This window comes from Sciurus vulgaris (assembly GCF_902686455.1).
Source record: "Sciurus vulgaris genome assembly, chromosome: 13".
NCBI classification, from domain to species: Eukaryota; Metazoa; Chordata; class Mammalia; order Rodentia; family Sciuridae; genus Sciurus; species Sciurus vulgaris.
Genome location: NC_136474.1, coordinates 36,170,373 through 36,195,561, shown reverse-complemented (window position 1 = coordinate 36,195,561; position 25,189 = coordinate 36,170,373). Strand labels below are relative to the sequence as shown.

Genomic DNA, 25,189 nt, shown 5'->3' with positions numbered 1-25,189 from the left:
GAAGAGTCTGGGTCACACTGCTACCTGGAAGCTTTCTGGACCCTGTGGGCTCTGCCACTGGACAGACAGTAATGGTTGAGCTTCCTAACCAGAAACCTGCAGGGCACCTCAATGGGCACATTCCTGAGCCAGAACCTGCCTGCAGAGTAAAGGCCTCAACTGCTGCCTTTGAAGCCAGCCCAAGTGAGGGCTCCTTTCCTGCCAACACTCCTTTAGCTAGGAAAGTGACAGCACTGAGCTGGGTGGAACATAAGGTGTGGATGAGTTTTGGTGGGTCTGTTTATCTGGAGCAGTTAGAATGGAGTGGTTTCTGTGATGGCAGTGTCCTGCAGAGCAGGACTGTCTGCTCATTGGAGACCTGAGTCTTGTAAAGTGGACCTCCTCCTCCTCTGTGTGTGGGGGGGAACCTATGCCATATAGGAGGTGGCAGCAGGATTCTCCGGGGAGGGCTGAATCACTGGGGTGGTGGGTGGCCTAGACTAGGGGACCAACACAGCAGTAGCAGTGACCTCCTGGCCATCCATTTGTCCTCCATCCATGTGCTTCAGTGCCTTTTCAGCTTCATCTCAATTCTCAAACCCCACACATGCATAGCCTTTGGATAGATGAGGATGCACACTTTCTACAGGCATGTCAATCTTTTTAATTTTGTGAAGGTGGAAAATATCTCCATGTTGTTATCCTTGGTTACATTTCAGGTGAGGCTTCCAACATGCACTTTGGGTTTAGGGGAAGGGCTCTGCCTTTTCTTCTCCTTTTTGTCTTTTCAGTGGTTTGGCTTTTGGAGCAGGATCACCACCTGTGCCATGTATGCACCCAGAAGGGCTGGGAGATCCAGAGGAGCTGCTGGAATGGAAGCAGCAGGATGTGCTGGAGCTTCCCCAGCACCTGGATGCAGAGGAGGCACTGGAGACACTGCTGGAACCTGTGCTGCTGCTGGATCCTGAGCTGGAGGTGGAACTGCACGGAGACTTGGTACTGCTGCTTCTTCTGCTGGAAGCACTGAGCCTCTTCATAGGCTTTTTTCTGCCATGGTCCTTCTCACTCATGTCCTTGGTGGTCCCTTTGATTTTAGAGCAGTCCTTGATATTGGTATGAGGGGGATCCCTAGTGCTGGACATTTTTTTAAAATATTTTTGACTCCTACAAAGCTCTTCCTTTTCACTCCTGATAAATCCATTCTCCCCTTGAGGAGTTCAGAGCAGGAATGGTGGCCTCACTTATCTCAACTCTCACTTCTAACTTGAGTCTGAGAAAGGATCCCTGATGGGTTTCCAATTACACTAAAGAGCAGCAACTTCTAGCTGTCACCACCTCCTCCACTCTCCTCAGCTGCTCCCTCATGGTGTATTCTTAAAATAAGTTGTTTTAATTTATTTTTATTTATTTTGATTTTTTCTAATGGATAGAATTCATTTTTTTCTGTAACAAGTCACTCCCTATATCAACCAATTTCTGTAACAAGTCACTCCCTATATCAATCAATTTCATGAGCACTTTTTCCTGTTTTGTTGTGTGAACTTTATAGTTCTAGATTAGATTATTGTCCTAGATTAAACTTAGGCCTATCACACATTTGAATGAATTTTTGTGTATTCTGTTATTTTTCTGCTGATGCTGTAACACATGATTACACACAAGGTGACTCCTAACAGCAGACATTTACAATCTCAGGCCAGTGGCCCAAAACCTAAACCAAGGTGTTGTCAGGTCCCTACTTCCTCAGTCAGCTCTGAGGGAGAGTCCTCTCAACCTCTTTGAGCTGCTGGGCTGCAGGTATTCTGGGCTTATGGAAGCATAACCATAGGCTTCCTTCAATTCTTTCCTTGGATATCTCCTGTTTTTCTCCTCTCTCATCTGTCTCTCCCCCTCATTGTGTAAAGACACTTGTCATTGAATATAAAGCTTGCCCAACAAATTCAGGACAATCTCATTTGAAAACCTTGATATTATTGCCTTTGGGACAGTCCCTTAACCAAGCGCATGGTCTTTTCTTACAGATACTTCTACAGGTTAATTGGAGTCCATCTATAAGGCTTAAGGGGAGAGATAATAAAGAGGCAAGCATACAAACTGGAAAAGAGAGAAACGTGGCTTCCATGGGAATCCAATCCAGGTTATTATCTATTCCAGGGTCATATCATGTTACCTATGTTACATATTACAGTTAGCTTTGTGCATGTGCAGATCACATCTTTCTTATATCACAGAATCCACTACTACCAAAGGTTATTATAACAAAATAATGTCTCCTGACCTCAAGGACAGAGAATTTGGATTAGAATATCTCTAAGCCATTCAAACAGAGCACCTTTTATCCTGAGGAGTGTGCTCAACTTGAAGGATTTTCATTCCTCTGTACATTGACTGACCTGAAATCCATGCAGATGCTGGAGCCTATGACTTAGATGTCCATCTTGGTGGATCACAATCCAACCTCTTACACATGATGTGAGATGAAATTTATAGGTCATTATTTTTCCATAAGGATAGTCACTTCTATTGTCTTTTGGAAAAACATTCATTTCCCATTAAATCATCTTAGAATCTTTTTTGAAAATCAGATGATCATTTGTTTGTGGATCTGTTTCTGAGCTGTCTCTTTACCTCCACTGGTCTGTATGCCAACCTTCATGCTGATATCCTACAACTGATTAATCTAACTTTCATTATTCTTTCATCCCTGAGATCAGGTAATATAAATCCTAGGTCTTCAACAAAAATTGTTTTGGCCATTCTAGGTCATTTGAAGTCCCACATATATTTTACAATCAGCTTGTTAATTTCTACAAAAGAAAGCCTGTTTGGATTTCGATCAAGATTGTATTAGATTTACAAGTCCGTTTGGGTAGAAAGGACAGAAAAATATCCTTGGTCTCAGGAATTTCAGTTTAACAATAACTACTGACCAAACTTTTTTCCTCAGGGTGTAAGAAATTAGTGATATGAAGATTAAATAAAATCAACCAATAAACTGTTGGGGTCAGGTGAGGATTCAGTTGTAGAACATCCTTACTGCACACAGGTAGGTGTTCCAAATCTGTGTCCAGGGGAGGGTAAAGAAGGGCTGCAACATGGCTGGTTGGGTAACTCAAGGTGGCTGATTCTTAGAGAACAGGGTCTCCAGGCAGTGGAAAATCTTCTAGAAGATGAGAGATAGGGAGAGTTTCTTCATGTGAGCTGGTTCACATGAGAAGGAGCAGGTTCACAGGTTGATGGGACATGAGTCACATGAGAGGATGAGTGGACTTGGTTCAACAGAGAAGTTGGAAGACCAGGTTCTTGTGGATTCTGCTGGGGGAGGGGGGCACCCAGGAATGAGATGTCTCCCACAAGAAGGGCTGTGTGTAGGCTGTCAATTATTTTTTCTCAGCATATAGAATACTTAAAACTCAAAACTACTTAAAACAAATAAACCAATAAGGTGGGAAAATGATCTGAATAAACACTTGTTTGAAGAAATACAAATGACCAATAAACATATGAAAAATGCTCAATATCATTAACCATCAAGAAAACACAAATCAAAATTATGAGATTTGATTTTATTCTGGTTAGAATATCTATCATATCAAAATTAATGAATGCTGACTAAGATATGGATAAAAAGGAACACGTATACAGTGTGAGAATGTAATTTAGTATATGTACTTTGGGAATAGGTTGGAGGTGTGTCAAAAAACTGAAAATAGAACTTTTATATGACTCAGCTGTCCCAAATCTAAGTGTTTATCTGAGGGAAATTAAGTCTGCCTATAGAGATGTCTGCATACCTATGATGATTGTGGCACTGTTCACAATAGCTAAGGTGCAGAATCAAATTAGGTGTCTTATCATCAGGGGAATGGAGAAAAAATGTGGTTACACATATGTGGGTGTGTGTGAGCATGTATATATATATATATATATATATATATATATATATATATACGTATATAGGTGTATGTCTATGTATGTATGCATATATACTTTATATATGTATATATGTATATACATGTATACTTTATATACATATGTACATATTTTCAATCTTATTTGCATGTACACATACCTTCTTCATATATATATATAAATACACATATATATGACAGACTATTATTGGACCATAAAGAAGAATAAGTCCTATCATTTCCAGGGAAGTGGATGGAACTGAAGTTATTGTGTTAACTGAAATGACACAAAGAGACATGAAGACAAGTGCTGCATGTTCTCTCTCAAATGTGGAAACATAGAAAGAAAGATCTGAAAGTAGAAGATTGCTAGGGATTGGAAAAAGTGCTGGAGGAGGTGGTGTGAGGGCCATGTATGCAAGTGTGGAAATATCCCAGTGAGTTCCCTTTCTCTATACAATTATTATGTAATAGTAATTACAATAAAAATAAGTAGAGGAAGTGTGACTCCTCCAAAAACTGATAAGATAAAATCTCAGCTCAGGGAGAAGCTAAAGCATCCTTTCTACACTATATGTCCTTGTGAACTATATTAATGAACAAAGAGAAATAGACCACGTTTCTAGAGTCTGGATACCCAAGAGCACTCTCAGGAGCTTGCTATAAAACACAAAAAAAAACCCCCATGCCAATGAGAACTGTATAGGGACTCCTCCTGCCCTTTAGGAGATAGTGAGTGTCACCCACACCCAGGGAGGTACCAGCACTCTGCAGGTGCCCTTGGGTGCATTTGATGAAATAATTAGGTGATATAAATGAGAAGCTACTACTTCACAGAGGAGAGGGGTATGTGTGAAATTTCCCTCCCTGCAATGCAAAAGGAAAACACTTGCATAAAGCTGAAATCTTTGACTGCATTCCAAAGGTCAGTAGGGTACAGAGAAAATGTTTGTCCAATGTATTTTCTTCCCACTGCCACCACTGAGAACCACCTGGAAGAGCTACAGTTGCAGCACTGGTGATTGTATTCTGGGTCAACTTGCACCTCCTGTTTGCTCTTACTGCCTTTTAAAACTACTGTGAGTAGATGAACCCAGTGTCAGCTGTGTCCCTTCTCCTGCTGGTTTTATGCCCTTCATTGGATTTCCACCTGCACATATTCCTCTAGGATCCAAGTTTGGAGTTTTTGATCTGCTAACAATATCATATATTGCATCCTGTTGGACAATTCTCACTGTATTTTGTGAACTAGAGAGGGAAACAGAGCCAGGAGCTCCTAGGAATTCAAGTTCACAAGAATGAAGACAAAATTTATGAAGGGTTCATATGCCAAATTTACATACAGTTTAAGCATACCCAATCTGAAAATGAAAATAGAAGATGATCCCAAATCTGATATTTTGTGAACATCATAACAGTGTTCAAAAACTTAGATTTTGGAACTTTTTAACTTCTAACTTTTTGAATTGGGGATGTTCAACAGGTAAAATACGTTTAAATATTCCAAAATTGAAAATTCTGAAGTGTGAAACAATTCTTGTCTCAAGCATTTGTATTAAGTTACTCCACTATGCATTTTTGCCAAAACCATTATTGCTTCACATTAATGTCTGTGCCATTTATTTTCTTTTTTTAGTGAATTAAAAGCTAAAAATGATTTTGTTTCAAGAGAGAAAAATTGAGTAAATGAATGCGATTTTTAAAATAGAATTTCAACCTTATTAATTTTATTTGTTATGTTTTTCTAATTTTTAAATCATAGGAATAAAACAGAGAATCAGATGTTAATTCTGTGATGTAAAAGAATGGATTTTACATGATGATTACAGAATTGGAGGCCCAGGGCCACCAGTGAATGGGTTGTGTCACATTTCCTTGTAATGATAAGAGGAATGCACGACATTCCCCAGGCTGTGGAGGATACTGTATCATGTACTCAGTTCAAACACTCATGCACTGCTGTCCTGGCACATCCCATGGATTTGTCATGGTTAGACATCTAGTTTCCTTTTTAGGGCAATGGCATTACCAGAGATTGAACCTTGGTGTGCTTTGCCACTGAGTCTCATCTCCCGTTTTTTTTTTTTTTTTTTTTTTTTTTTTTAAGGTCTCCTGAATTTGCTTCCAGTCCTAATGTTCCAGAGGCTGGCCTTGAACTTGGGATCCTCCTGCCTCAGTTTTCTGACTGGTAGGAATATAGGCATGCTCCACTATGCCCAGCTCATCTAAATAACTTGATATTGGGAACCTATGAAGTCTGTATTAAATTCAAGCAGTTCTATTTTGATGATTGTAAAAGATAATGTCAGTGTCTATGATAAATTTTTGGTCACTCTCTCAAAGATTTAAAAATATGAACAAAATGATGCTAATTGTTAAACTGAAATAAATTTGCTCCAAGCTGGTCTCCATACTTGGGTGATAAAGTTTGTCCCAAAGTGCCTTCCATATAGCGTGAACTGTAAACTATCTTGATATGCAAATAAGGTGTAAGCTATCTTAACTATAGGAATTCCCTTGTAAATGAGCAACTAAATCTTAGGCAATCACAGCAGGGCAGCTTCAGGCAATCCCATGCTGAAACTGATCTGACCACGTGCCTCTGGTCAAATGTGCTGACTGCAGCCAATCAGATGGTTTCCAGATGGAGCTTCCTCTTTTCTGACTCAGTGTAACCTGCAGTGGTGAGGCAGTTAATGATGAGGCAACCTGGTATTAGAACTGTTTTTTTTTTTTTTTTCTTTTTCTTTACTGCAAGCTTTTCCAAATCTACTGTTGTCAGTTTTTCTTATAACAGTTCCAATCTGGGAACCAACTGTGAGAACCTGCCTGCATTCCTTCTGACATTTGGGGATCAGAGACTATTTTCTTACCATATTTGAGCCATCTAGAGGTAAATTGACCTGAAGTCCCCATTATCACTGAAGAGGTTGACTTGGGAATAAGTGCTTTCCCACCAGAGTGTCCAAAGATAGACTATAGCTTGAGAGCCCTGAGGTTGGGAAATAAATGGTGACAGCAAGAGTTCTATCCCATGAGAGTGGAAAGCTGTGAGGACCAGCCAGGAAACATACAGGAGCAGGGCCCTGGAAAATGCAGGGAATGACCTTGAAGGAGTCCCCTCTAAACACATCTCCAGTCCAGACAGCATCCTTGTGGGCTCAGGGAAGAGTATCATCCATCAAGTGATATTTTCTTCCTCTTTTACTCTCAGGGTAGCTGTTGGAGTTGAAGTGGTCAGAAGACACCATCACTAGGCTGGTCTGGTGGAGGAGATAGATATACCAAATTCCAATCAAAAAGTCTACATCCTGTTGCTGGCCTGGCTGTGCAGGATTTCAGCAAGCCTGGCTGTTCCTGGGAGAAAGTTCATGTTTCAATGCAGTGTCTTGTTTTGACTATTAACCTGGGATTGGCAATGTAATTACCATAACCAGGCTTCATTTTGTGTCTGGAGAGAACCAGTGGATTTTTCATTATTTAAACATAAGCAGGTAAGCTAAAGGGACTTTGGATTTCACCCAAGGGCTGGCGAGACAGCACCAAGGAGCATGTGTGCATAGGTAGTGTGGAGAGAACAGAGTCAGTTTGAAGAACTGCATGAGTGCAGTTTGTTAACCATGAAAGCAGCAGTAACTAGGCATAGAGAAGACAGTTCTTTAACACCAAAGTAAATTAGTAGAAACCCATTAAATATCATGTTCAAAAAAGAGAATAGAATGATTGCTTCAAAGATGATTCATTTGCTTCTCAGAACTGTAAGTCTCTAGTAGGTATTAAACATTAACTTTTGTCCTAGAAAATTAATTGGTTAACTCTGGAAATAATGTATGACAATTGTGTGTAGTTGAGGAAAAGTTAAATTGGCAATCATGCAGTAAAAATAAAAACAGTGGTAACATCAAAATCATCCTATTTTTGGTAATAATAATGAAACAAATATAAAAACAATGATAAAATCATTTAGTAGGGATTATGCAGTATTGTAATATTGTAACTCATTTTTCCTTCACTACAAAATTATTAGTATTCATTCTCATTTTAGGAATTAATGCTTGGAGATCCTGAATGACTTGCCTATGTCACAGACCTGAAATATGGAGAGTTTCTCTCACTCCAGGGACCACAGTGTACAAAAGAAATTCATACACCTCTTGATGTTTTTCTTGATGTTGGACGTAAGTAAGTAAAGTGTTTGTAGCAACAGATTATCCAGGCATATAAATAGGGGTTGGAATGGCCTTTCTTGCAGTGTTTCAAGAGGATCCCTCAACTGATAGATGTCTGTCACTTATGAGGTTGTTGATAAAATTTGTAGTGATTGTGACAACACCAGGGAGCAGGTGGCAGCAATGTGAAGTGCTGGACAAAAGGGGAAGAAAGAGCTGCAGACATAATGGGAGTGGATGAGTGTGGGAAAAGCTAAAACACAAACCTGTTCAGCACTGCAGGGCTATGGCAGCAATATTTCCTAGAGGAGAGTTTAGCATTTTATAATTCCCATTCACTGTTGCTGGGCCAGCATTTTATTGCGTTCTGGTTTTTAGTTTCACTTGTGTGGTTTGTGTAAGTGTGCTTCCATGGATATCAGATGCATGGGCCACATGTTTATGGGGAGATGGGCTGTTCTGGGTATGACAGCTCAGTCTAGGGATGGGCACTCTGGGAAACCTCTGAGTAACCACAGAGACTTAAACCTGTTTGGAAAATGCAGCAATCCACACTGGCCCTTGAAATAATTACAACTGATTGTGTAACAGAAGCATGATTATGAATGTGACTGACCTTAGGGAACACAGGGGGAAGCCATTGGGACTGTCTGGAGTAGGTTGTGTCACTGCTAATGTGATGAGAAGGACAGATAGTGTAGCTGTGTCTGGGGAAGCTTGGAGCCATTTCTTTCTGTGACAATTCTTTAGAAGTAAAAGTGCTTAAAATTGTCAACTGCATTGTAGTCTATGGAGGGTATTGTTCTTATAGATAACATTGTAGAATGCTTCCCTGTTTTTGTTCTATTTTGAGTTTTGTCATTTGCAATAGTGCTTTTTCCCTTGTAGTATAAAGATGGCATCACATAGTTCACCAATGCACAGTGTATTCTGAAGTGCCAGATTTGATGAAGTGAGTGTGAAACATGTTTTAAATAATGGTCTGTTTCAAAAACAAATTTGCAATAGATTCAAATGTTGTTTAGAGAGTACTGTGTGGATTTAAAAAGTCATTTCAAGTTGGGCACAGTGGCACAAACCTCTGATCCCAACTACTCAGGGGTCTGAGGGAGGATGATTGCAAGTTAGAAGCCAGTCTCAGCAATTAACAAGACCCTGTCTCAAAATGGGATTTAAAAAGTGTTTTGGGGTGTAGGTCAGTGGTAGAGCACTTGCATGTACTAGGCCCTGGTCAATCTCTAGTACTGTGAAAGAAAAAAAATTATTTGCAGCAAAATATTTTGATGTGAAAAAATTTAAAAACCAAGGGACTGTATTTTTATTATTTTCTCCAATATCTTTCTTTGTGATTATGTCTTCCTTAGTATGTGTAAAAATGCTGAAATATATATATTAGGTAGCATGGCCATTTTGACAGTATTAATTCTGCCTATCCAAGAGCATGTGGGATGTTTCCATCTTCTAAGGTTTTCTTTCATTTCTTTCTTTAGTCTTTAGTAGTTTCCATTATAGTGGACTTTCATCTCTTTTGGTATAAGTATTCCCCAAAATTTTATTTTTTTGAGACCATGGTGAATGGGGTAATTTTTCTAATTTCTCTTTCAGAGTATTCATCACTTATGAATAGAAATGCATTAGATTTATTACTGTTGATTTTATATACTGCTGCTTTGTGAATTCATTTATGAATTCTAGAAGTTTTCTGATGGAATTTTTTGGATCCTCAAATTACAGAATCATGTCTTTGACAAACAGTGATAGTTTGAGTTTTTCTTTTCCCTTATAAGGATCCCTGCCATAGCTTCCTGTCCACACTCCATCTCTCTCAGGAGCCCACGGCCCCTTGAGGGCAGGGACTGCAGCTTGTCCCCCAGAGTCTGGTACAGTGCCTGGCATGCAGTGGGCACTCAGGAAATGGTTGTGGGATGGAAAAGCTCAGCTGTTCCCTCCCCAAGACGTGCACCTTCACTCGGAGGGATGCAGCATGCTCCCAGTGGGATGAGACTGGGTGGCATCTGGAAAGCACCTACCCAGGCCGTGCATGGTTACAAGCACACTACACAGGAGGCCACATGCAACCTAATGGTCTCAGGGTCATGCAGCAGCCTGCACCCAGGTATGTGGGCAGAGTGGCTAGGGTACAAGAGGTGAAGGTAACCAAGGGACAAGATACCCCCTCCCCAAACCCTTCCTGGGCTTCACCTGCAGACAAAGCACAGAACCACCTTGGAGGAGCCCACAGACAGCAGGCAGCAGTGACGATGTTGACCTCGACCTACTGTGACTCAGAGAAGTGTGGCTCTAGCCATCGGCCTCCCCAAGCCCCACAGTGTGGACATCCTGCCTGGCCCAGTCTAGCTCAATCCCCAGTGATGTTATCTTCCTGCCAGTCACCTCAGAGATGAGATCCTTAGCCCTGGTGGTGAAACCAAACAGTCCTGCCAGAGCCCGCAGCCCTTCTTCCTCACACGATGACCTTAGGATGTCCCCAGGCTGTTCTAGAGTCCCAGGATACCCCAGCATCCCTCTGTCCCAGACACTCTGCAGGCCTGTCCCATCCTGCACTCCTCCCCCACCCCCTACAGGACCCTGCAGCCCTTGGGTCAGGGTCCAGACAACCTCTGAGCACTACCCCAGCAGGCCACCAGGCCTCTGGCAGGGACGAATCCAGGATATAAGGAAAAAGCCCCAGAGAAGAGCCTTTGCTCTCCAAATGTTGGTCCCTACTCCAGCAGTGACAGCAGTGCCTGAGCTATTCCCCTCTGCATCTGAAGCACTTGTCACGGGATGAGTCAAAGGCCCTGCATGCAGGGAGCCCTCCAGCCATCTGCCTGCCCGGAATCTCCTGAGGGGCAGCAGTCTGCCTGCAAACACCTCCTTTAGTTCTGACTGTAGGCACTGCATCAGTCTCCATGGGTGACAGGTGCTAGGCCTGCAGTGCCACCTGGAGGGTAACCTCAAGAGAGGAGGGGGGCAATGGCAGCACCGCCGTCTCTCACCCCACAGCCTCTATCTGGACTCCATGGAGACGCAGTGCAGGCCCATCTGCTGCAGCCCAGGGGCACAGAACCTGCCCTGCCATGGGTGGGGTGGGTCTGGCCCCTGGGGCTCTGTGCCTTCTGGGCCCCTGCAGCCTCCCCTTCCCTCCCCTGGAGGCCGCAGGACCTGCAGCAGCTGTGGTCCACTCCAGCCAGCTGCTTTGAGATCGATTTTCTAGAGCAGACTCTCAGCATCACCAGGCACTTGTTTAAAATGCCGACTTCCAGGCCACACCTGGTCCTGTGAGGCAGGAGCCCCAGGGTGGCCAGGTCTACACACAAGCCCCTCCCTCGTGGTCCATGGGCATGGGAGTGTGTGAGCCTCTCTGGTCTAATGGGGTGAACTGTCAGAAAAGCAGGTGGTGGGGCCTGACGGAGGAGGCTGCCAGCAGACAGGCAGGGCCAGGGTCCCTGGAGGCCTGCAATTGATGTTGATGCCTTGGTTCCTGGATCCTTTGTCCTTCATTGCTGCTCACTCTCTCTCTCCCTCTCCCTCTCTTTTATTTTGTAGTGCTAGGGATTGGACCCAGGGCCTCCTGAATGCTAGGCAAGTGCTTTGCCACTGAGCTACATCCTCAGCCTGGTTATTGCTATTTTTTAATTAACTCAATAACAAAATTAAACAGATATTCAAGTAAAATAAAAATCAAAGGAAAGAACAAGGAAAAGGAAGACTCCTCGACCCTCCTGAGAGCAGGCACCTCCCCAGTTCCTGTGTGTCCCAGCAGAAGCACACAGGACAGTCTAGGCACATTCACTCCCAGGCGCAGCCCCTCCCCTGTGCCCAGCCTTCTGTCTGGGGAGGGGACGCGCCACCCACAGGCTCATTTTGCTTGATAGGTCTTGGAGGTCAGGCCAGACCTCAGGGGGATGGGGAAGAGTCCTCACCCTGCCCCTATCCCTGTGCAAGAGGAGGCCAGCAGGGCAGGGGAGAAGAGGCAATGAGGTCCTTTCCAGCATGAAGTGAATCAGAGTAAACCCACACCAAGCCCCCACCCCAGGCCTGTTCTTAGCACTGAGTCCCCTTCCCCAGGCTGCTGCCCTGGTCTGGTGCTCAGGCCTATTTAAACCTATCAACCTGTAATAATCAGTTGTACAGCCCTCTACTGGGGCATGGCCCCGAGTCCATGTTCCTGTCTGCCTTAAACTCTGCAAAGGCCATCATCTAACACGGAGAGTGGCCCCCACGGCAGATGTGGGCAGTGCCCCCATGGCCTCTCTGCCCAAGATGCTCCACCTCAGGGCTGTCTATGGCCTGCTCAGCCTATGCAAGGGACAAGCCAGAAGCCACGGGAGTGGTCAGCCCGCAGCCATGGGTGGGTGGGAGCTGGAGGAGAACCACCCCAGGTTCCTGCCTTTCTGGGATGTGAAGGGAGCCACCACTCAGAGGCCCCATGGTGAGGAGCTCCAGGCATACCTGCCCCCTTCCTGGGACCACCTCCTGGAGAAGCCACCTGTGCTAAGACCCTGCCTCAGGGTTGCCCCAGAGGAGCCCAGACTCAGTCTGTGACTTAAGTTTAAGCCTCGGCTTATTCCCAGGAGGTGAGCGAATCTCCCCACTGGATGGAGGGACAGAGTGCACCTCCTTGTCATACTCCAGCTTCACCCATTAGAGCTGAAGACAGGCACCTCAGGACCTGGTGACTTGCCACTGGGCACTTCCTCTAGAAACATTCATCTCCAGACCAGGAAGGAAAGACTTGAGTGTTTCCATCAGGAATGGAAAGCTGACCTTGTCAGCAAGATCCCCGGAAGAGCTGTATGCACATCATCACTTGAGACAGGTTGCTTTAAGGTCACAGACCCACACCTAAAGCAGGGTCTGAAAAACCTCCATGCTTTCATCTGGAAGACATTGACTTGGCATCCAATTTGTGTCAGGAGTGCTCAATAAGTGTCTCTGAAACCGTGGCTACCTTGTAAGGTTGTGCAGGTTGTTCACTGCACCAAGGTTCTCTCCCTAAAACCTATGCACTGGGTTGGTGAGTGAGGGCCCCTGCTCCACTCTCCAGTCCACATGGCTGGATGCAGGGATATGTTTGACCTGGAGAGAGGTGGACTCCTCTGCCAGCCCAGGCCAAGTCTGGGTACATTTATCTAAATATATTGAGGCCCCACAGTGCGAGCGGTGGCTGTCTCACCTGGGTCTCCATGATGGCCTTGATGGCAGTTTTGGACTCCTCTGAGTTGTAGTCCACAGTCCAAACGTAGGGCTTGCCAATGTTCTCTGCATAGGGGTGCTGGGAGAACACCTGGCCGGGACTGGCAGGGGGTGGCTCTCCCTGTGCCCCCCGTTTGTCCCTTTTATCCCATTGCCTGACTCCTCCACTTCCCTCCCCAGGAACCTCAGGGCCTCTGCCCTGCCCCTCCTGGGCCAGCTGGGTCACCCACTCACCTCCCTGGAGGTGGGCTTGCCTGGGAAGAACTCCTGGTTGAAGGAGCTGTGGACCGGGCTGAAGCGGGACTGCAGGAAGATGCAGATGTGGGCGATGGCCTCCAGGGGGGCCAGGCCCTCATTGGGGAAGCCAAAGCCTATGAAGAGCTGAGGGGGCCGGGTACATGAGGTCAGGGAGGGCCAGGAGCTCAACAGGCAGGCAGGGGTGTGGTAGGGGCGGCTGACTCTCATCCCTCGGTGCAGGGCTGGGTGGGGCACTGTAGATGCTTGGTCTTGCTGTCTACGATTCTGGAGGGGCAAGGACAGAGGAAGGATCCCAAGCCCAACAGGCTGCAGACCTGCATCCACAGCCGACCTCAAAGGACTTCCACTCACTCATCCTAAAAACACTAACTCGTACCTAACCAAGCCAGCCATGCATGCAGTGCTGGCTCCTGGAAGATGCTTCATAAATGGTATTGAATCCAGGGCTGCTGGGTGAGGTTGTTCAGGTTGTCCACTGCACAGAGATATCCTTCTTTGTGTGACTTGCAGAAGCAGCCATCCAGGATGAATGGCCCCATGGGACAGTAGCCAGGGCCTCTCAACCAGCCTACCACCTGCTCAGAGGCTCCAAAAGGTCTGCCTGGCTCCTGATTCCCTAAACAGGCTGTGGCCCTGCCCACGCCCCTGACCTTTGTAGGCTCTCCCCTGCCTGCTGGACATCCCATGTTGGCCAGTCCCCTGGAGGACTGGACATAGGGCTCGGGCAGCAGAGCGCATTGGGTCATGTCCACATGTGGAAGGGGCCCCGTGTGGTGGCGGCCAACCTGGTTGGCTTTTGGGGTGGCCCCCTCAGCACCTGTGGCCAGGCAAGCAAGGACAGTGTGCTGGGGGACTCATTTTGGCCTCTTGCAGCAGCTGATGGAACTGAGGCTGGGGCAAGAGCCATGGATCTTCATGAAGGCGGGGACCTTGGGCAGCCTCTGGATCTCCTAGTACACAGTGATGTGGATCTCCATGTACCTGTTCAGGATGCCCAGGAACTTCTCCTTCCCCTGGAGGAGGAGGGAGAGGAGGTGGAGCCTCATCCCAGGTCCCAGCAGCACCAGCACAGGAGACACCCTGCCTCAGGGTGGCCTCCGGCCAGCTGTGTGGCCCTAGGCAAGGCCCCTCTCCTCTCTGGTCTTCAATTTTTTTATCAGTGAGCACAGAGCTTGGACTAAACCAGACTTCCAGTTTATTTTTAGCCATGCAAATTTTCTTCCAAAGGAAGCCAATGGGATCACACAGTAAATGAATCCAAGTGGATCTGCTTGGCCTCTAACCCTCAAAGGACCCCAAGTACCTCTGAGGAGCTGTGGAGCTCTCAGGAGCTCGGATCACCCCCCACACACCCATCCCTTCATCTCTCCATCCACCCACTCGTCCCTACATCCATTGTCCCCCGAGATAGCCTAGAACCTGGCAAAAGAGCAGTTAAGCACCCAAGGAGACTGTTAGGTCAGAAATTAGACGACTGTAGGGGGCAAAGCTGAGCAGCTAGAACAAAGACCAACCCACCAAAGATGACCAGAAAGTTTGCAGCAAGGTGGATGGAAAGTTCCACTGACCCTTCACACCCACCTGTAACTCAACAAGACCCCCTCCCATCCTAGTCTATAAAAACCCTGGGCAGCCAGGGCCATGTGCAATTTTCTCTGGGTCCCTTTACCCCCGGGGGTCTGGGAATTTCACCTGAGAGCCAAATTCCAATAAAGCTTGCTTCTTTTCTGTCCCATTTTATTTGGCCTCTTTTCTGTCCCATTTTATTTGGCTGCTAACTGTGTCTGCCGAGCCCGCCTGAGCTTACAGAGATTCCAGATCTGACGGGCTAAAGAGAGACCATACCTTCACTTGCCAGCCCCTCAGGACTTTGCTCTTAATTTAGACCCAGTTCGAACAAGTTAGATGCTGTTGAAGGGCAGAGTGAGGACAGTCACAGTTAAAGGTGACAGTAGACAGATTCCCAGCAGGGCCCACACTGAACAGCAGGAGCCCCGCACACCTCAGCACCCCCAAAGGGCGGGCCATGCACCAGGGAGGCAGAACCCACCAGAGCTGTCAGGAAAGGTTAGGTTATTTTCAGTACACGGCATCTCACAGGGCAGTATGTGCGTGTATTCTAGAGTCCTATTCAAAGCAGAACGCTCAACTCTGGTGGGCCCCGTCTGGTCAGCTCTGCATGCAGGCCTGCTGGTCATTTAAACAGGATTCATCTAACAGCTAGTTCTGCAGGACAGACCTACCCCATCTCTTCCCCACCAAGAGAAAGTAGCTAAGGTGTTGTTGAGATTTGCAGGGACACTGACTGCCAGCTGCACCTGTCTCCAGCCACTACCCCACACCTGCCAGGAATAGCAAGGCCTTGAAGGCCCTGTGAGCACTCACAGAACATGGTCATGAACTGCTGGGGGTTGAGGTTCCTGTAGCCCCAGTTGGTGCGGTAGCCCTGCAGCGTGGCATACTCCTCGTGGTTTTATGCAGGCTCTTTTCCAAAGGTGTTGATGACCTGGATTCAGCACCTGCCCCCCAGGGATCAGGAGCAGGGGTCATGCTTCTGTGTCCTGGGCTGGGGCTGCCCCAGCCAGGAGCCCTTCTACTATTCAGTGGCTGGGTCGGGGTAATGCCCTGTGTGGCAGAGCTTGGCCTCCAACACACTCCCTGTGTGACAACAGGAAGTGCCTTGACCTCTCTGTGTCAACTCCCAGTCAAGTGGGATCACAACACCCCAGCCCCCAGGTCCCCGGTTAGTGTTCAGAAACTATTCTCCCTGCTGCCCAGGAGCAGCTTCTTGGAGTGGGGTCCCTCCCTGCTCTCCCCAGGGGCCCACCTGGGTGAGGTCCTGGGGGAACTGCATTGGTGGAGTCAATGCCCCCATGCCTCATCTGCCAGGTGACTACTTGGGCAGAGGATGATGGTGGGAGGCCTGTCCTCCTCCCTCGCCGCCCTCAGGGGCAGAGGCTATGTGTCCAGGGGCCTCACCTCTGTGGATCTGTACCCCAGGCTCCAAGGCCCCAGAGCATCTTGTATCCACCTGCCCACAAGTGGGCCCTGAGGTAAAGCAGAGCAGCCACCTCCGGCAAACGGGCATTAATAATAAAAGCAATAATGCTGCCTGTCACGTTTTTTCCCTAATAAAATCATGTGGGATAGTCAGGGGACTGGAGCAAATGTAATAAATAGCAGGGCTCTCTGTGGTATATTAAACCCATACCCCACTGGCTGCAGAAAGACAGGGAGCCATGGCACTGGCCTTCCTCCAGACCCAGGGATGCAGAGGGAGGGGAGTGCAGGGTCCTGTCCCCACCCGGCAGGGCAGAGCCAAGTTCTCACTGGGACGTCCAGTTTATTTCTGCCCCACCCCACCCACTGCAGTTCCTCCATCCAGGTGACCCCACCCCAGTCCCATGCAACCCCGGAGGCCATGGAAGATGCCCCACTCTCCAAGGTTTGGTGATCATCCTCGTGAGGGGGCAGAGCTCTTGTGAGATGGGAGCTTCAGGACAGGGAAGGACAGAGGCAGGGCAGCCCCACAGGGTGAGGGGAGCAGCTTTCTGCTTGGGTCCACAGTCACCCAGCCCCCACTGCCATCACCAGCCCTCTCACCTTACTTCTTGAAGAAGAGTCCCATGTGCTGCTTCATCTGTGCAGCCCGTGGTAGTCAGTGCAGATGAGGTCGAAAGGCAGGGGCATGGTGAGCGGGCAGTTCCCCCAGCCTGGCGGCATCCCTGTTACTGAAAGAAGAACCCTTGAGAGTCTGGGCTTCAAGAAACTTACCTTCCCAATCAGCTCTGGGCCTGAAGGGGCCTCCAGCTCACGCACCCCATTCCTAACCTAGGATGAGAAAGGAGAGAGGCTATAAAGGGCCATGGGGTTAGTGCAGACTCTTGGACAGGAATTGAATAGGATGCCTGTGTAAAGGTTTCTCACTGCACAAGGGAGTCCAGCCAGGGCCAAGGGACACTGAGATCTAGTCCAGGCTGGCTTGCCAAACTGTGTACCTGGCCAAGGCCATCAGCTCCTCCCGCAGGGCGGGGACTGCCCAGAGAAGGAGACTTTAATTCACAAAGCACTGGCTATGGTCCTAGCATATCTACGCTGTTTGTTTGGAGCCAAGGGTCCCAAGCCTCCTGCCTCCGAGAGTGTAGTCCTACTCTGCTGGCCGGGCTCCTGGCACTCCAGGGCAAAGAGCTCCAGCAGGCACAGAATAGGCTCAGAGTCCCCTGGGGCTGTGGGCTGCCCCTTGCCTGCCAGGTCACTCAGACTCTGGTTTTCTTCTGGGACAGGGCTGCCCCTGGTGACCCAGAGGCTGCAGCTTGACCAGACTGAGCAGGTCCCTCTGCTAGAGCCTTGAAGCCACCTCATCTCACCTGCCTGCAGGGCATGGCCGTGGCCCCAGGGCTTCTTGGAGACTCACAACCTGCTCGGTCACCTCACTGCAGAAGGGTTTCAAGTCCCAATTGGAACAGCTGCCCATTTAAGTTCCTCGGCCCCACTCCCCACCCATAAAGCAGTACCTCCCCCGGGAGCCCCCACAGCCTGACTCCTCACCCTGGTTTCTTCCCATGGCCATTAGATCACAGTGTGGGTCACAAGTTCTATAGGCATGTGCTGGGCCCCAGAGCCAGGGAGCAGGTCACCCACTGCAGGGGACCCCCTCTGCCTTCCCCTACCACCAGGCCAGAGAAAGCAGCCCAGGGCCTCAGAACAGGGCCTACTCCAGAGACCATCCTCTCTGTTGGGTCCCTCCATTAATCCTGCTTAGCAAACTCTTCCTGAATGCATCCTGGATGCTGGGCCCTGTGGCCCACAGAGACATCCAGGAGGAGCCCCTGCCCTGGGAACACAGGAGCCACGGGAGGAGCATGGCCTGGGGCGCACACACTGAGACTTGAAAGACTGCCCTGGGAGCGGGCAGGGAAGAGCAAGGAGCAGCCAGGAAGGCCTCCCCAGGAGGAGGCTGTGGGTGAGGCCTCCTCTTCCTCTCTCAACCGCTCCAGCTGAGGGCAGGGAGCACCTCCCGGGCTGGATGTGCCCCTCCTCTGCCTCCGGGGATGCCCAGCTCCCTTGGATCTGGTTCAGCTGCTGCTGCTGGAAGAGGTCCTGGAGGCTCCCCTTCAGGGGTCCACATGGTGGTGGCCTCAGGCCAGGGAGGAGACCCACTTTGACAAGAACATGATTCCCTAATAAAAAAAGGCCACCACCGATCATTCCCTGGGCTACATTTCTGGCTTCCTGGCTTAGACCAGTTGCAAAAGGATCAGCCTCAGAGGCTCAGCACTGTCTGTAGAAGCCAACTGTCCCCTGAGCACACTGTCCAAAGTGGTGCCATTTTGATGATGATTATGGTCTTGACAGGACTATGATATAAAGACCTGAGGGAAGGTCCAGGCATGGGGAAGGGGGCAAATGGGAGGGGCTTCCCTGAGCCACTGCACTAGAAAGTGCACCCCACCAAGACAGAAGCTCTGCTGCTAAGGCGGACAGAGGAACAGGAACGTGGCCTGGGCCCCACTCCCCTCCTCCCTCATGGAGCCCCTTTCTAAGGAGCCCCTTTCTAAGGACCCCACCAGAAGCCTCAAGGCCAGCCAGGGCTTCCAGGGCAGCCATGCCTTGGAAGCTTTCTCATTGAAATGCCCAGAAAGCAAAGCAGAAAGAGCACAAACCCCAGGCTGGAGCCGTCCCAGGAAGTGTCTCCCCCCTCCAGAGACATGGTGAAATACTGGGTGGTGAGCTCCGCACTCATCCTGAGGACATCTCTGCTGTTTTCCTCCTGCGGGGCTTTAGCTTCTTACCCCAAAGGTCCTCCCTTAAAACGGAGGCTGGCTCTTGTCCCAGGGCTCCACCTAACCCAGGGCGCATACCTGTCCCTTCCTCCTTGCTCCCCCCACCCAACCAAGAGCCACAGAGGGACGGCCAAAGCTGATTCCCTGCCCCTTCCTGCCTGGGGAATCAAGTTCTGGGGGGCAAAGACAGGCAGGCCTGGGAGTGGCCCCTGCACCAGGGCTCCGTGGCCTTTCCCACATTTCTGATGGATTTTAGGTAGTTTGTGTTCTTGTCCCAGGGCTTCATCTTGTTGATCCTCACCCACCATGCCTCTGACCCCAGCCCCAGGCCCCAGGGCTCCTGAGGACAGATGAGTGGGAGCAAATCACTGGGGGAGTCTGTGCTGCTGTCCACGCCTGGAGGCATCATCCACTCATGACTTCATCCCACCTGCTTTTGATGCCATCTGTCAATGCAGTTCATCTCTGCAACCACCCTAGATATCACAACAATTCATGTCCTATGCCCCTTTATAGAGCAGGAAACAGAGAGGTTTAGCAGTTTGCTAAGATTGCACAGTCTGGAAGAAGCATGGCTGGGATGGGAATCTAGGCAGTTGGATTCCACACTGCTACCTGCAGAGCTCTCCTGTCCCCCAGGCCCACTAGATGTACCCCAGCAATACCTAGGCAATTCAAGTCCTGGGCCACCAGCAGAGATACAGCTCCTCCCAGCTTTGCCACTAACCTGGTCAGCCACAGGCCTCTAGGAGGTTCATTTTTTCTCCTGGCAAAAGACAAACAAAATGGGTGCATCTCACAGAGCTTCAGACCAAGAGGGATGCCATGTGAGAGTGACGGCTCCTCGGGCCACTACTGCTTGAAGGTCTTGGCTCTCCTCCTGGACACTGTGTCCTGTGAAGCCTCTCTGAGCACAGCCCCCCACCTCACTCAGGTCAGAATCTTGAGATAGTGTGCTCTTTCTGCCTCCGGAGGGCCTCCTGCCTCTTCCAGAGGGCTCTCTCTACAGTGGGAACTGGGCACATCTCTGCAGGGCTCTGACCCTCCTGGGGCTCCCACTGGCCCTGGACCTCACTGGACCTGCTGGAGCTCCAGACCCCCTCCCCAGGGGAAGCCAGTCTTGACAAGACCAGAGCCAGTCACTGCCACTCAGGCAAGGGAGTCAGCACTTCCTGCTCCTGTGGTGCTTGAGACAGGTGCAGCAGAAACCTCAGTCACTATCAGCAACCCGACCCTCTGCTTCCATGGTCTCCATGGGCCTCCTTGACAGAAACTTCCCTCCAGATTTCTAACTTGCAGGTGGCCTCCTCTTCCAGAAAGCCTTCGTGACAGCCGGCACCCCTACTCCTGGCCCTCCCTCCTCCCCTCTGCCTGTTCACACCTGGCGACTGTCCTGAGATGCCACCTTCCACTGGGGGCAAGAGCAAGTCATCCTCAAATCTCGGGACTGGGGATAGGATCCAGCCCATGAGGGAATGAACACGCCCTCTTTCCGGCAAACCATGGAGGAAGCTTTGGATGAGTGAAGCTGGTCTAGGAGGGCCTGTCCCGGAGGCCATGGGAGGAGCCCGGCTAAGTCTGTCCACCTGGGTGGGGCCAGGGCCTGTCCTGCTGCTCTGCACACTCCAGGCTGGACCTGGGTTTTCTATGGGTTCAGAGCACTCAGCAGCAGGAAGGAGCAAGGAGACACAGTGGCCAGGGACAACAGAGTCCCCTTCCCAGGTGTTGATGGAAGCCTGTGGCCTCAGGCCCTGGAGGATGAGGATTTTCAATCTATGGTGACTTCACTGAAGGAGTGTCTCAGAACCCACTGCTCTTGTCACACGGAACCTGAGCTTCACCTGTGGAGAGCCGAGAGGGTCAGCCATAAGAGAACAGGCTGCCAGCTTATCGCCTGCAATTCAAGTTCATTTTTATGGGCAATTTTACACTAAGTGGTTGCCTGGGGCTGCCACAGGAATTGAAAAACACTGTCCTGGACAACCTCCAGTCAAAGGTGCGTGGGGAGGCACAGCGGGCTAGCGCTGCCTCCAGGACTCCCACCAGGCACCTCCCCAATTCAGGGCCAAGCAGAAGGGGGGCTCTCTGAGCCTCCCAAGGATCTGGGCAGCAGGGAGCAGGGTGAGATATCCCTAGGAAGAGGCTTTGACACACATACTACCACCTGAAGGGAGTGTTCATAAGGAACTACCAAGCTAGTCCACGGGCTGCTGCCTGAGACAGAGCCTGGGCAGGGGTGTTCCAGGAAGGGAGCTTTTCCACAGCACCTGGCTCCTGGCCCCACCCAGACTGACCCACCTGCACAAGCCCAGCTGTCGGGGGAGGGGAGGTCAGGGGCTTGGTATGGAGTGGGCATGGAGTCTTCATCTCACGAGAGGCATTCTGCATAGTGTAATGGCCACTGGACACTGGGACTGTATTTAAAGCCACTGAACCACGCACACCGAAAAATGGTCAAGATGGTGAATTTGACATGATGTGCACATTACTATAATGAAAAGAAAAAAGCCACCCCACCCACATTCCTGATTCCTGTGCCCAGCACTATAGCTCCAGAGGTGCTGAAGTCCCCCCACCTGCCTGAGATGCCCAGCTGGCCACTGACAACATAGGGCCTCAGCAAATATCAAGAAGGATTGACTCAGTAGCTTTCTGCTAAAAGATCAAACTGTTGGATGGGAAAATGGGAGGAGGGAGGAGGAGAAAACCTACCCCAGTGGAGAGAGAAGCCCTCCCAGGGATCAGCATGCTGAATTATGATGCAGAGAAGACCCTGGCTCCCCCGGGCATGCAGGTGTCTGCTGGTGGCCTTGCACCAGTCACTGAGCCCTCCTGGTGTCCACCTCCACTGCTGTAACATGTTACTCAGACAAACCTCCCTGGTTCCTTCTAAGCTAAAAAATCTCTGCTTTTATTTCTCTCTGTGCCTTTGGTCTAGGGCTAGAAATAATCTCTCCAGGTAGTGCTCAAATTCTGGAACAAATTATTCTCTCTCCCTCTCTCTCTTTCTGTGTGGGAAGGACCTAATTAAAATGAATTCCTACAAAGTGCCCAGAGATCTTTGGCTCCAGTGCTAAAGTGCACACAGGTATCCTCAGCTTCTCTGGACGCATCTGGTTACTGGGAATACATGGCCGGGGCAGCCCTGGATGTTCCCATCTCCCCAGGCATCTGCTATCCCACTGGTCACTCCAGTGCTCATCTCTCTCCTGAGTATTGTGAGTACTGCCCCCTCCCCATTACTAGCAGGCCACTGTCTCCTCCCCCAGAGCACCAGGGGCAGAAAGAAGGAGCCAGAGATTTAACTGGGCATCTAATGAGCTGCCTCAGGAAGCAGAGGTTAGGATCACTAATAAGGAAGGAATTATATTCTCCTACTGGTTTTCTTCTCCTGCTCAGGAGGGGCTGACTCTCCTCTGCCCATCAGAAGCTTTATGATGCCATCAGGATGGGCTCCCCTCCTCTCTGCTCCTGCTCCCACAGAGGCAGTTGTCCTTGAACATCCCCAGCCCATGCCCCAGTGCCTTGGAAGGTCCTCACTGAAGCCAAGGAGAGCTGCCAAGATGCCTGGGGCAAGGGGCTCCAAGCAGATGGAAGCACATCCAATCATCCCTTGGCCACAGTGACCACAGCCAGGGGGCCCAAAGGGAAACCAGGGCAGGGCATTTCCCACACTGGTGGTCACAGGGTGGGAGGGACCCTGTCCAAGGCTCATGCTTTCCTCCCGGGCCTTCTTTCCTAGTGAGCAAGCTCAGGGCTAAGAATAGGCCCAGCTGCCAGGAGAGCCGGCAAATCTGCAGACTCATCCTGTGATTCCTGGAGCTGGGGGAGAAAGGGAGCTGGCCTGGCAGTGCTCCCACACCCTGCAGACTGGCCAGTGTACATAACAAGCGCCTGTGGAGGCCCAGCACGGCCAAGGCTCCCGTCCACCAGACCTGCCAGTCACCAGGGCCCTACTCCACAGCCCTGCAGTTGGCCCAGCCACCCAGGGCTGTGAGAGCACCCCCAATGCCGGTCTGGCCCCAGGCCACCTCTCTGTTCCAAGGTGGGGCCTGTCATCAGATTTTATTGTTTCTGGTAGAACACATTTCTGGGGCTCTTGTTATTCCATCTAGTCCTACACACCTGGGCTGAGAACCAACCCATGCAGAGACCCTGGAGGGCAAAAGATGGGCTGGATCCACTCTCCATCCCAACAAGACAGGTCTTGTATGAAATCTGTGCTGAAAGGAAAGATGCAGAGCCTGGTGTCCCTGAGGGAACAGCCATGGGCTCTGAGTCCATCCCAGAATAACCAAGCAGAGAGCAGTTTGGCCTCCAGGAGGCTGCCTCCCTTTTGTCAAAGGCCCTTTGTGCTCTGAGGGACAGTTCAGAGACCAGAGCAGCAGGGCTGGACCCTTTCTATGGGTGCCACTTTCCAGGTCTGTTCACTGTCCCCTCCTCACTGGCTTTCTCTTGTCCCCATTCCACAAGACCGTCTCCTGGTGCCAGGGTTCTCCCTGACTCTGAACCCACCGCCCCTCCTCTGGGGAAGAACTCCTGCTCGGCGACAAGGGAGCAGCCTCCCATGTCACATCTGTCCCCCATGCTCTCCCACCTGCCTAAGCTGCACAGATCCTTCCCCACAGCCAGCGATTACACTAAACATGTCTTCCTTTGCAGCCACCTTCCCCACCATGGGGATTAGATCAGGGCTAGGAGGAGGGAGGTGATGGGCACCTCAGTACACAGGTTCCTGGGCAGAGGGTGCAGCTTCTCCAGGGGCTTGAGGTGCACACAGCAGACTCGCACAAGGGCAGCAGGGGAGGGGATGTCGGGGGACTCTCTGTCGCTCCTAGGCCCCAAGGAAGAATGATGGGCTGGGACCAGGACAGCCTAACTGCAGATTCCTAGGGAAAGACTCTGAAGGGGAGCCAGCCCAACTCTGAGCAGGAACAGGTGGCACTGCCCCCTCCTCTTCCAGGTTCCCAGGGAAGGAGGTGGGCAGGATGGTCAAGTGTCCTAAGCTCTCCGGACCCAGGGGCCTTTAGCCAGAGGACCAGGTCAAATGTCCCCCTCCTACACACACACACACACACACACACACACACAGCAGGCAGGAGAACAGAAAATGAGAGAGGAGGGCTGTGGACTTCTCTGTCAATCAGTCACTTGCCTGTGGCTCCTGGGAGGGGCACTAGTCATAAGATGCTCAGCCCAGGAGCCTGTGCTTCTCTCCCTGTTTCCATTGCATGTACCTAAACATGAGAAAATATCCTAAGCATCCAGAAAATGATACAAAAGCCTATAATGAGCTGATGACTACACACACTCCCCAGCCTGGTCACATCTTAACGGCTCATCATATTTGGCTGGATTTTTGTCGGTTTGTTTTCCTATTTTGAGGGATCACCTGCCACAAACCCAGGGGAATCCTGCAGGTGCATTTCAGAGCACCTGTCTCCTCTACCTCCTCACATCCCCCACCCCTGATTTCCAGCAAATGCTCCCCTCACATCAAAATAAAAGGAAAACCATCAAAGAGCACGCCCTGGCCCTGGCCTCTAACCCTGTGCCCACCAGCACCCACACGACCCATCTCCTCCCTCTCTCCTGCAAGGACGGAGTGCTGGGCCTCTCCCTGGGTCACCAACCATGCAGCCTCCCTCCAGTACCTTCGACTTCTCCTGTCTTCTGCCCTCTTCCTTTGTGTCTCCCAAGAAGCTGCTCAAGTCCTATCCCAGTACCTACGAGTGTGACCTCACAGGCAAACAGGTTTTGCAGATGTAGTCATCAGGAGACCCTCATCAAGTGTGACCCTGCCCACCTGCAGAGAGGAAATTTGGACCCAGAATTCACAGAGGCAAGAGTGGAGACACAGGAAGATGCCCATCCACAAAACTTGGAGGGC

At 49.9% G+C, this 25,189-nt stretch overlaps 1 long non-coding RNA gene and 1 pseudogene across 2 annotated transcripts in view; both read right to left on the bottom strand.

Moving 5' to 3' along the window:
• LOC306642744 overlaps positions 1 to 25,189 on the bottom strand; it is an 838,964-nt gene that overhangs the window by 699,655 nt on the left and 114,120 nt on the right. The window lies entirely within an intron of this gene.
• Positions 471 to 1,266, bottom strand: LOC306642707 (annotated as a pseudogene). Its single transcript has one exon. The product of its transcript is annotated as an uncharacterized misc_RNA (transcript).